The following is a 10,516-nucleotide window of genomic DNA, read 5'->3' as shown; positions in this document are numbered from 1 at the left end:
ACTAACCCTATTGACATGTCAATTGTATCCTATATTATGTTAATCCAAACACAATTTAACATAACATTACCACTTTTACAATCCAATCCTTTCCTCACCTTAGTGTACCAAATTATATTTCATTAATAATATAATCACAAAATCCACAATTCATAATTCAAACATATAGAATACACTTATACATGTAAACCTACCTTATGAACTTACTAGGTAAATTCGATGATAGTTGAAGTATCGGGGACTATTCTACAATTTTCCATTTTTCTTGATTATCTATTGGTTGGTTCAATTCTTGATTTATATGATAATTCATTATAATTTATAATTTCTAATTACTTTATAAAAGTTTATTTGATGCATATGATATATTATTATCACTCATCATAATTTCCATAAAGTTTTGCATTTTGTTCAATTTAGTCCCTAAAATTGAATTGATCATATCTTTCATATTTAAGCTTTTATTTTCAATTTGTTTTCAATTTCATCCTTCTATAACTCCATAGAAACAATAATTATAAAAATTTCATCTCAAACTCAACATAATTACATTTTAATCCCTATACTCAAAACTAATAATTTCACTTTACAAATTAATCCTATTTCTCATTTAAGCTTACAATAAAACCATTTAACATCAAAAGCTTCAAAAATCATCAATGGAAAACTTTTAAAATTTTAACAATTTTATGATTTAATACTTGGGTTAGCTAGATTAAGCTACAACGATCTTAAAATCATAAAATTTACCAAAAATGGGCTAGGCTTGGACTTACATGCAAGGATTGAATATTTATAATTGTTTGAAGCTTTCTTCCTTCTTTCAGGTGAAAATGATGGGTGATGAAAAATGATGATGATGATGATGATGAATTTATTTTATACATTATGTTTTTAATAATAATTTAACATTATATCAAATTTTTCACTAAATAAAAATGTACCTACCATCCACTACCATGCAGAAGTGGTTAATTGCCACTTTAAACCTTGAACAATTATTAATTTCCCCTTTTTAGTTAATAAAATTGATAGAATTCAACTTATTGTTACGATTTAGTCCTTGTACCTTAATTACTAACTAATCAATAAAATTTACCGACTCAATCATCAAAAAATGGGGTTCTGAAACTAGTGTTTCCGGTACCACTGAAAAATGGGTTGTTACAAGAGAACTTAGAACAATACAAGAAAGTTGGGAGAAAGTGGAAGTGTTTTTATTACTCAAAGTTAGCTTGGATGTACAAATGAGGGAGGACAGTCTTTCCTTATATAGGCAAGTCCCTTTTAATCCAGCGTTTACAAATCATTTCAATGGATTTGTCGTGCTCGCCTTATTTCAGACTCGACCTAGTGCTTTGGGTAGCTTTGCTCAATGACAGGCTGTAATAATGTCATAGGCTCACTAATTATATGAGAACGGAAAAAAATAACATGTAAAGACGAATAAATGTTCTTTTTATTTATTTATTTAAAAAATAATTTGTTTGTTTGTTTCAATTAAGTTGTGAAAATTACTTTTTTCGTCTAACATTTTTAAACTTTGATTTTGATTCTTTTAAATATTTTAATTCATAAACTTTTATAACAAAAGTATTTAAAAAATTTTACATTCAATTTTTATATTAACAATTGTTGATACAGTGTACAACAAAGGTAGAGGTTAAGGAGGAAATCAAGGTGGCGTTGTGAAAGCTAATTCACCTAAAGAGGTCAAAAGTTGAAACAAGGACAAGAGGACAGGCTAATAGGGAAGATAATTACTCAGAATAGTTTTTGTTAGAACACTGGTACACCCCGTGACACAGTAAAAAAAAGTTCTAGCAATCATCAACCATGGATCCAAGTACGATGAACGAATCAAGTTGAAACAAGGTTGAAGATATACCTTTTTCTATCTGATCCCCTTGTGTGATGTTGATTCCAAGTCGCAACAAAATCATCTTGGCCTCTACGTAGTCCACCTAGTCAAAGAAAGAACAACAAACTCTCTGTAATACCCCTAACCCTTATATGTCACCAGAATAAGGTTATGAAGCATTACTGGATTTTTCGAAATCAAACACGATCATTTCATAACATTTTGTATACATATCAAAAGCTATTCATATAATACTCATATTGTCCCTTATATGGGCCCTCAGGGCCCAAAATAAACTTTATAAGCGAGTCGGGACTAAACCGGACACTCAATAAATTTTTCGCGTAATGTCAAAATTTTCCTTAAAAATAGGGGACACATGCCTGTGTGGCCAAGCCGTGTGGCTCACACAGCTTGAAGACACACCCATGTCTTAAGCCGTGTAGGCATTCGATGTGAGGCACACAGCCTTGTCCCATCCCGTGTCCTTACCCTGTAACTCTCTTACTTGTGTCACACAGCCAACCACACGCCCGTGTGCTAGGCCGTGTGTAAAAAGTTGGGCATTCTGTTTTGAAATTTCAAGGGGCATGGGGCACACGGCCAGATCACATGCCTATGTGCCAGGCCGTGTGTCATACACGGCTGAAACACACGCCCGTGTCTTTACTTATATGGACAAAAATAGGCCATTTCAAGGCCACTTTTCTCACCCTTTTTAATATCAACTTGCATACAACATTGAAATACACCAATATATCCCAACCAAGCAACCAATACTAGCCCAAAATTCATGCTTTAAACATAAAATGTTAAACAAAGAAACTCAATTGCCTAAATTTTCCAAATTAACTTCTTCATTGATTTAGCAAAACCTACTCCTAGTTACATTTATACAAACACACATATATATAATTGTCATTCATATTTATACTTCAAGTTTAACCCTTTTCAATTCATCCCTATACATGCCATATAAACCATAGAATGTACAACAAAATCTACTTGTAACGCCCCTTACCCGTACCCGAGATCGGGACAAGGTACAGGGCATTACTGTGCATGAACATGACATTTCCAGGAAAATTTTGGGCTATAAAATTTTGTTCCAATTGAAAACCAATCAATCATATTCATAATGTCCCTATTATGGACCTAAGAGGCCCAAGACATATATTGAAAATGGTCTGGGACTAAACCGAGAACTTAAGAAAGTTTTTAGAAAATCTCTTAGGTTAAGCCTCACACGCCCGTAAGCTTTGGGACACACCCGTGTCCCTTACCCGTGTGGAATTAATTGAATTTATTTCTCATTTCGAACCTACAGGGGATTTTACACGGCCAAACACACGCCCGTGTCCCTGGCCCGTGTACTTCACACGGCCTAGACACGGCCGTGTTATTGCCGATGCCCAAAAACCCAAGCATTCTGTTTATGATGTCATCATGCATTTAGGGACACATAGCCAAGACACACGCTCATGTGCTAGGCCGTGTCCTCCACATGACTGAGACACACGATCGTGTTTCTACCCGTGTGTTTACTACCATGGATTCTGACCTAAAGATTTTAAGTGTAGGGGACATACGGCCATACCACACGCCTATGGGGCTGACCGTGTGTCACACACGGCCTAGACACACGCCCGTGTGTCTATCCGTGTGGACCTTTTTAGAGGCCACCAATCTAAGCCAATAGTCACCCTCTATAGCCATTCATATTCGCGAACCTCAATGATGTTTAACATGGCCTAAATATGTCCGAATACTACCATAAATGGTCTATTGCATGTTAACCTCATCTCATTGGTTATGTACATGCTAATTTATCCTCTTTGTATTTAGGATTTCCATCTCATTCAAAAACACATTTAGACTTGGCTCACTGCTACAACTTATTGCCAATTATGACCTAACCATCCCAAGTGATTTGGCCACATTTTATATGTCTATTTATAATATACCATATTTAATCATCGTAAGAACATTTAACCACAAACAACCATAATTAATAGGTCATAGCCTACATCACAATGAACTATGTCTTATAGCCATATACAAAAAGAATAAGTTTAATATTTAAGCTTTTACATAGGCCAACCAATGACACATATCACAAAATAACCAGGACCTATACATGCCATTGAAACAAAATAAATTATCTATATACCAAAGCAAAACAAGTTGATAGAGTTGGCAATGCTCTAATCATCTTCCAATTTTCACGAGTCCACGAGCTCTGTAAAATAGGGAAAGGAGAGGGGGTAAGCATTAACATGCTTAGTAAGTCCGGATAACGGGAAAGTAAACTTACTGATTATTTAGCATGCAATCATATAAGACATTCAGGCTAGACATTCATAGAAAAATTTGCTATCGCATATACTCAACCATCAAGTTAGTCTCATGCCAGTACAAAGTAACATCCTTCATAGATGAGTTCATCAATTCAAACAAGTCTATTCCCATTTAACATTTTAATCCCGTCGAATTTCTTGGAATCTCGATGGATATCTCATTTACCATCAAATCCTATAAGTGATCCTTTAAATACACACTCTCGTGAACTTCACTTTTATGGCGAGATTATCAGTCCAGGCTAAATCCCCTACAACGTAACTCACAGAGTAATGTCGGGATTACCAATCCAGGCTAAATCCCCTACAATGACATATACTCCTACGAGTTCAGGTTTGAATTACCAGTCCAGGCTAAATTCAGATCCTATTCGGATTACCCGTCCGGTCTAAATCCGTCAAGCACACATATTCTTCGGGATGCTAGATCACTATAGAATCACCCGTTCAGGCTAGATCCTTTAAACCATTATTTCATTTTTGAATAATCCATCAGACATTTCTTTTTATTCGACCGGGACATTTCATCATAACATTAATAATTCCTGAGTTGTCATACAATAAATATTACTATTATAATTTATATATGTACATACATCTTTAATGTATTTAAAGATAGTTTACATTCGAGTTACACGAACTTACCTGGTAACTGCTTAGGTTTCGTATTTTAGTTATTCCGAAACCTTTCGTTTTCCACGATCGGTCTTCGAAATTGGTTCCTCGGGGTCTATATCAGTAAAAATAAATTATTAATACCTCATACTATTTATTTCAGACCAAAAATTCACCCCCGGGCAAGATGTCCATTTTGCCTCTAACATTTCAAAATTTTACAACTTAGTCCCTAGGCTCGTAAAATGAAATACATGCAATTACTTGGTTACCCAAGCCTAGCCAAATGTATTATAAACTCATACTAGCCCATATTTTCCTCTATTTCACATTTCTACCAATATTTGGTACCTTTTGCAAAAAGGTCCTTTTAGGGTTTTTCATGAAAATCTCTTAGGAAAAGATGTTTAACGCATATCAAACTTTCATATTCCCCTATAAAGCATCAATGAACAAACATGTCACATATGGGTCGTTCTGCATACATGAACCCTAACTTAAAATATGGGTAGAAATGGAGTGACCCTTTGGCTTTTCTGGCAATACGAAAACGTGTTACAAGGATCTCAAATATACAAAGAACATTAAAAACAGGGCTAGGAGTCACTTACTATTGAGCTTGGAAAGTGAAGAAACCCTAGCTATGGTGTCCCTTGGAATTTCGGCAGTAAGAGGGAGAAGAATGGCTGATTTTTGCCTTCATTTTCCCTTTTTATTGATTTAATTACCAAACGACCAAAATGCCCTTCCTTACTAAACTTCCAACATTTTCCATGAATGCCCATTTTTGTCCAAAAACTTAAAAATTGGGAAAATTACTCTTTAAGGACCTCTAGTTAATATTCCAAAGTAATTTCACACAAATTGCTTCTAGAATCCAAGTTTTACAATTTATTCAATTTGGCCCCTAATTTCCAATTGGACACCTTACACATAGAATTCCTCCATGAAACTTACACAGAATTCCTCCATGAAACTTTATCGCATGCTTACTTTCATATTCTAGGCCTCATAATAATCATAAAACAAATATTTTGTCATCGGATTTGTGGTCCTGAAACCACTGTTCCGACTAGGCCCAATTTTGGGATGTTATATTTCTCCCCCCTTAGGGACTTTCGTCCTCGAAAGTCTTACTAGTAAACAGGTTTGGATATTTACTTCTCATGGTTTCTTCAGATTTCCATATGGCTTTTTCCACCCCGTGTTTGTGCCATAGAACTTTTACCAAGGCTATATTCTTGTTCTTTAATTGTTTGACTTCTCGAGCCAAAATTTTGACTGGTTCTTCACCATAGGTCATGTCCGGTCTAATCTCAACTTCCGTCGGCAAAATCACATGTGAGGGGTCCAACCTATATCTCTGTAACATGGACACATGGAATATATCATGAATCTTTTCCATTTTGGATGGCAAGGCTAACCGGTAGGCTAAAGGTCCAACTCGTTCAGTAATCTCGTATGGTCCAATAAACCATGGGCTCAATTTGCCTTTCCGGCCAAATCTCAAGACATTTTTCTAGGGAGACATTTTCAAGAATACTTTATCTTTGACTTGAAACTCAATCTCTTTCCTTTTCAAATCGGCATATGACTTTTGCCTATCCGACGCCGCTTTCAAACAATTGCGGATCACTTTAACCTTTTCTTCAGTTTCCTTGATCAAATCAACCCCGTGAATTTGGTGTTCATAGATTTCTATCCAGTACAATGGTGTCCGACACTTTCGGCCATACAGTGCCTCGTAAGGTGCCATTTTTAAACTCGTCTAGAAACTGTTGTTGTAGGTAAATTCCACCAATCGTAAATATTTTTCCCAACTTCCTTGAAGTTAAAGGACACAACACCTTAACATGTGCTCGAGAGTCTAAATTGTTCGTTCAGACTGAGCATCTGTCTATGGGTGGAATGCCGTACTAAAACTGTAACATCCCGAATTAGGGCCTAATCAGAACAGTGGTTTCGGGACCACAAATCTGACATAAGAAAATTTATTTTTATTATATTTTTATGGTCTAAAATTTCACAGAATGATTTCGTGAAAATATTGTTTGAAAATTTAGACATTTGGGCACTCAATTTGGTCAAAAGGACTAAATTTTAAAAAGTGCAAAAGTTGAGTTCTGCATGTTAGAGGTGTCTAATTGTTATGAAATTTTAAAAGGGAGGTACGTAAATGGTAATTAGAACATTGTATAATTTTTTGGACAAAAATGGACATGAAATGGGTGAAATAGAATATTTTTAAGTTAGGGGAATTTTGGTAATCTAGTAATTCAAATGAATTAAAAACAAAATAAAAGCCAAAATTTCTTGTCCATCTTCTTCCTTTGCCGAATATGACATGAAGAAACCATGGCTAGGGTTTTCCAAGCTTCCAAGCTCGATTGTAAGTCTGTTCTTGCCTCGTTTTAATGATTTTTACATTTTTGAAATCCTCGTAACAAGATCTAGCTATTTCTACCATTTATTTGAGCTAGGATTTGTGTTTAAAAATTTACCCATGAATGATATGCATGTATTTTGATGTTTAATGGTAGAATATGAAGGCTCGATGTGTAATAAACGACATTTGCTAAGCAATTTTCGGTAAAAATGCTTAAAAGGACTAAATCGTAAAAGTTATAAAATTAGTCATAAAAGGGTGATTTGGTGGAAATTGGGGCTGCCATAGTTATGAAAATGATTCAGATAGCTTGAGATGCAAGGAAATTTAATAAAAATCATTTTACGATCATTGGAGCAAAAGTGTAAATATGTAAAAGTTTAGGGGTCAAAATGCAAACATGTAAAAGTATGACCCATATGAGTAATGTGACTAATTAGTAGGCTAAATGTGATATTATAGATCAATGAAAACAAGATTCGGGCTTAGAATGAGGTTGAACAAGGTTAAGCACAAACTCGAAATAAATAGTCGTACTCGAAACCGAGGTAAGTTCATATGTCAATGATAGTGCACTGATATTATTGTTCATGCTTGAACTCAAATTGATGTGTCAACATTGTGTGATGAATATTTATATAGTTGATATGAAGATTATATATTGTGACAAATGTCTAAATATAATAATGTGCAATACCATGTTTATTTCATGGACTAATGTCCAAATAAATATGAAAATGTGTTGAATTGAATGTACATTGCATGATTAGCTACGCTTATTGGTATACTTGGTGAAAAGAGAAAATCATGGTTGAATAAAAAGGGATATCTGATGGATACGCTATTCTTACATGATACGAGATCCTGTATGTGTTGCAGAAAAGGATTTAGCCCTAACGGGTAATCCATTGATCTCGGTATAGAAAGGATCTAGCCTGGACTGGTGTTCCTTAAGTGGTCGTGCCTCTCGAAGAATATGTGTGCATTATGGATTTAGCTCGAACGGGTAATCCGATTAGAGTCTGAATTTAGCCTGGACTAGTAATTCAGATTCAAGCTCAATAAGAGTGTTTGTCACTACAAGGGATTTAGCCTGGACTGGTAATCCCTACATCACTCTATAAGTTTATATTAAGGGGGATTTAGCCTGGACTGGTAATCCCACCGTAAGATGTGAGGTTCGCGGGAGTGCTTGCTTGAAAACGATCACTTGTATGACTTGACGGTAAATGAGCTATCCATCGATATTTCTAAGAAATTCAATGAGTATTATAATGAATAATGCGATGAAAATCTCGAGATGGGCATGGTGATAAAGGTAAAGTTAATTGATATGCTACGGATATGTACATGTACGTACATTATATTCATAAATGACGCCTCATTGAAAGGTGATAAATGATGAGTAAGCAAATTTATGCATATGTATGTGTATACATGATAAACAAGTAAAAAGGTTTGAAAGATGAACCATCCTTATGCTTATGATTATGAATTGTGTTGTAATATCATGTTAACTTACATTGTGTAATGAGATATGGGTTTCATGAAATGATGAGTCCATGATCAATGAGCTTATGATAGTTACTATGAATTTGCACTAAAATAGTTTTGGACAACAGCAATGGTCCACCTTTGAAAATCCACCAAAAATAGTTTAAATTGAGTTAAGATTGAATAAAATATGAAATTAAAGTTTATTTGGTCTAGTTTCAGATGAAGGAAATGATGCTAGTAAAGGAATCTCATATAATAAGATATTTGAATTCTTGTGAGACAGTGTCAGAATGATTTTGGAATCCCCTATTTTGAGTTGGGAAAATCACTAGAAATTGTACAAAAATAATAATGAGTTAGGAATAATATGAATGAAATCATTTGTGAGTCTACTTTTAGGAGAAAGAGACAAGAACATCATCTGAGTCCCGTACTATGAGATATTTGATTTTTAGTAGATAAAGGTCAAGGCTGTCAGACAGCAAAACAGGGGAGAATTTAAAGAAAAAACTGTACTTATTGGCTAGACCAAAAATTTTGGAAATTTTATTTTAAGAATATAAATGAGTATAGTTTTAGGGAAAATTAACAGATCTTAATTTGGAGTTCCGTAGCTCTATATATAAATAAATTAGTAACTACGACTTGAGAAAACAACTTAACCAAAATATGAGTAAAAGTGTCATTATGGTTGATTGCCTAAGGAAACATGTTGTTATAATGCTTATTATTTTCATATGGACTCCATTTCCTTAATGTTCTCAGATCAGCTCGGGGTTGGAGATCGTCGGAGGCAGCATCACACTATCAAGCTATCAACTCCAGAGTATTGTCATACGTGTATTAAGCACTTTCAAGTGAGTGGCATGTATAATGACTAGTTTTTATATTAGATGTTGTTATGATTAGCCAAATGTATCGGCTTATATTGATCTATTCTATATAGCCATGAGATGTGGCTTATTATGATTATGGCTTGTAAGCCTAATTATTCCTGCTATGGGTTAATGCACGGCGTGTGATTATAATTGGTTGCTATGAATAATTAGTATAACACATGTACACGATGAATGCCCTATAACCATTCGAGGTGGTCATGGCCATGGAATGAATATGCGGCCTAGTGGTAAGTTAATAATGATTAAACATGGACAATTATAGAATGTGTAGAGATTAAGTGTTGGGTAATAAACACTTGTAAGACAACATGAAAATTATTTAATTGAATCTTTCTTAAGGTCGATTAATTATTAAATTGATGCTATAATTTGGGTCCATGATATGTAAAGTATGAGAAATAATTAAGGACAACATAAGGCTTGAAAAATAGCCTAAGTGTTGGCCACATGGGCAGAGACACGGCCATGTATCTCAGCCGCGTGGAGGACACGGTCTAGCACACAGGCATGTGGCTTGACCGTTTGGATCAATTTGTTTGGTTGACGTCATAAATAGAGAGTTACACGGGCTGAGGACACGGGCATGTCCCAAGCCACACAGTGTGTGAAGTTCTCGGTTTAGTCCCGAACCATCCCAATGTATGTTATAGGCTTCGAAGGCCTATATAAGGAACGATAAACATGTGTTTGAGATGTTTTAATTTTGGGCAAAAATTTTGTGGCCCGATTTTTCATGTTGTGAATGTTTAAGTCCGGTAACACCTCAAACCCTGTCCCGGCGTTGGATACGGGTAAGGGGTGTTACATTTAGTGGTATTAGAGCTATGGTTTAGTCGGTTCTTAGACTAATCTAGCATGCATGAGAGTCTAGCTATACATGCCACAAACCCGTGATAGTGTG

The sequence above is a fragment of the Gossypium arboreum genome, chromosome 6, assembly GCF_025698485.1.
Source record: "Gossypium arboreum isolate Shixiya-1 chromosome 6, ASM2569848v2, whole genome shotgun sequence".
Taxonomy (NCBI): domain Eukaryota; kingdom Viridiplantae; phylum Streptophyta; class Magnoliopsida; order Malvales; family Malvaceae; genus Gossypium; species Gossypium arboreum.
The sequence above is the reverse complement of the archived record's forward strand: the minus strand, read 5'-3'. Positions refer to the sequence as shown.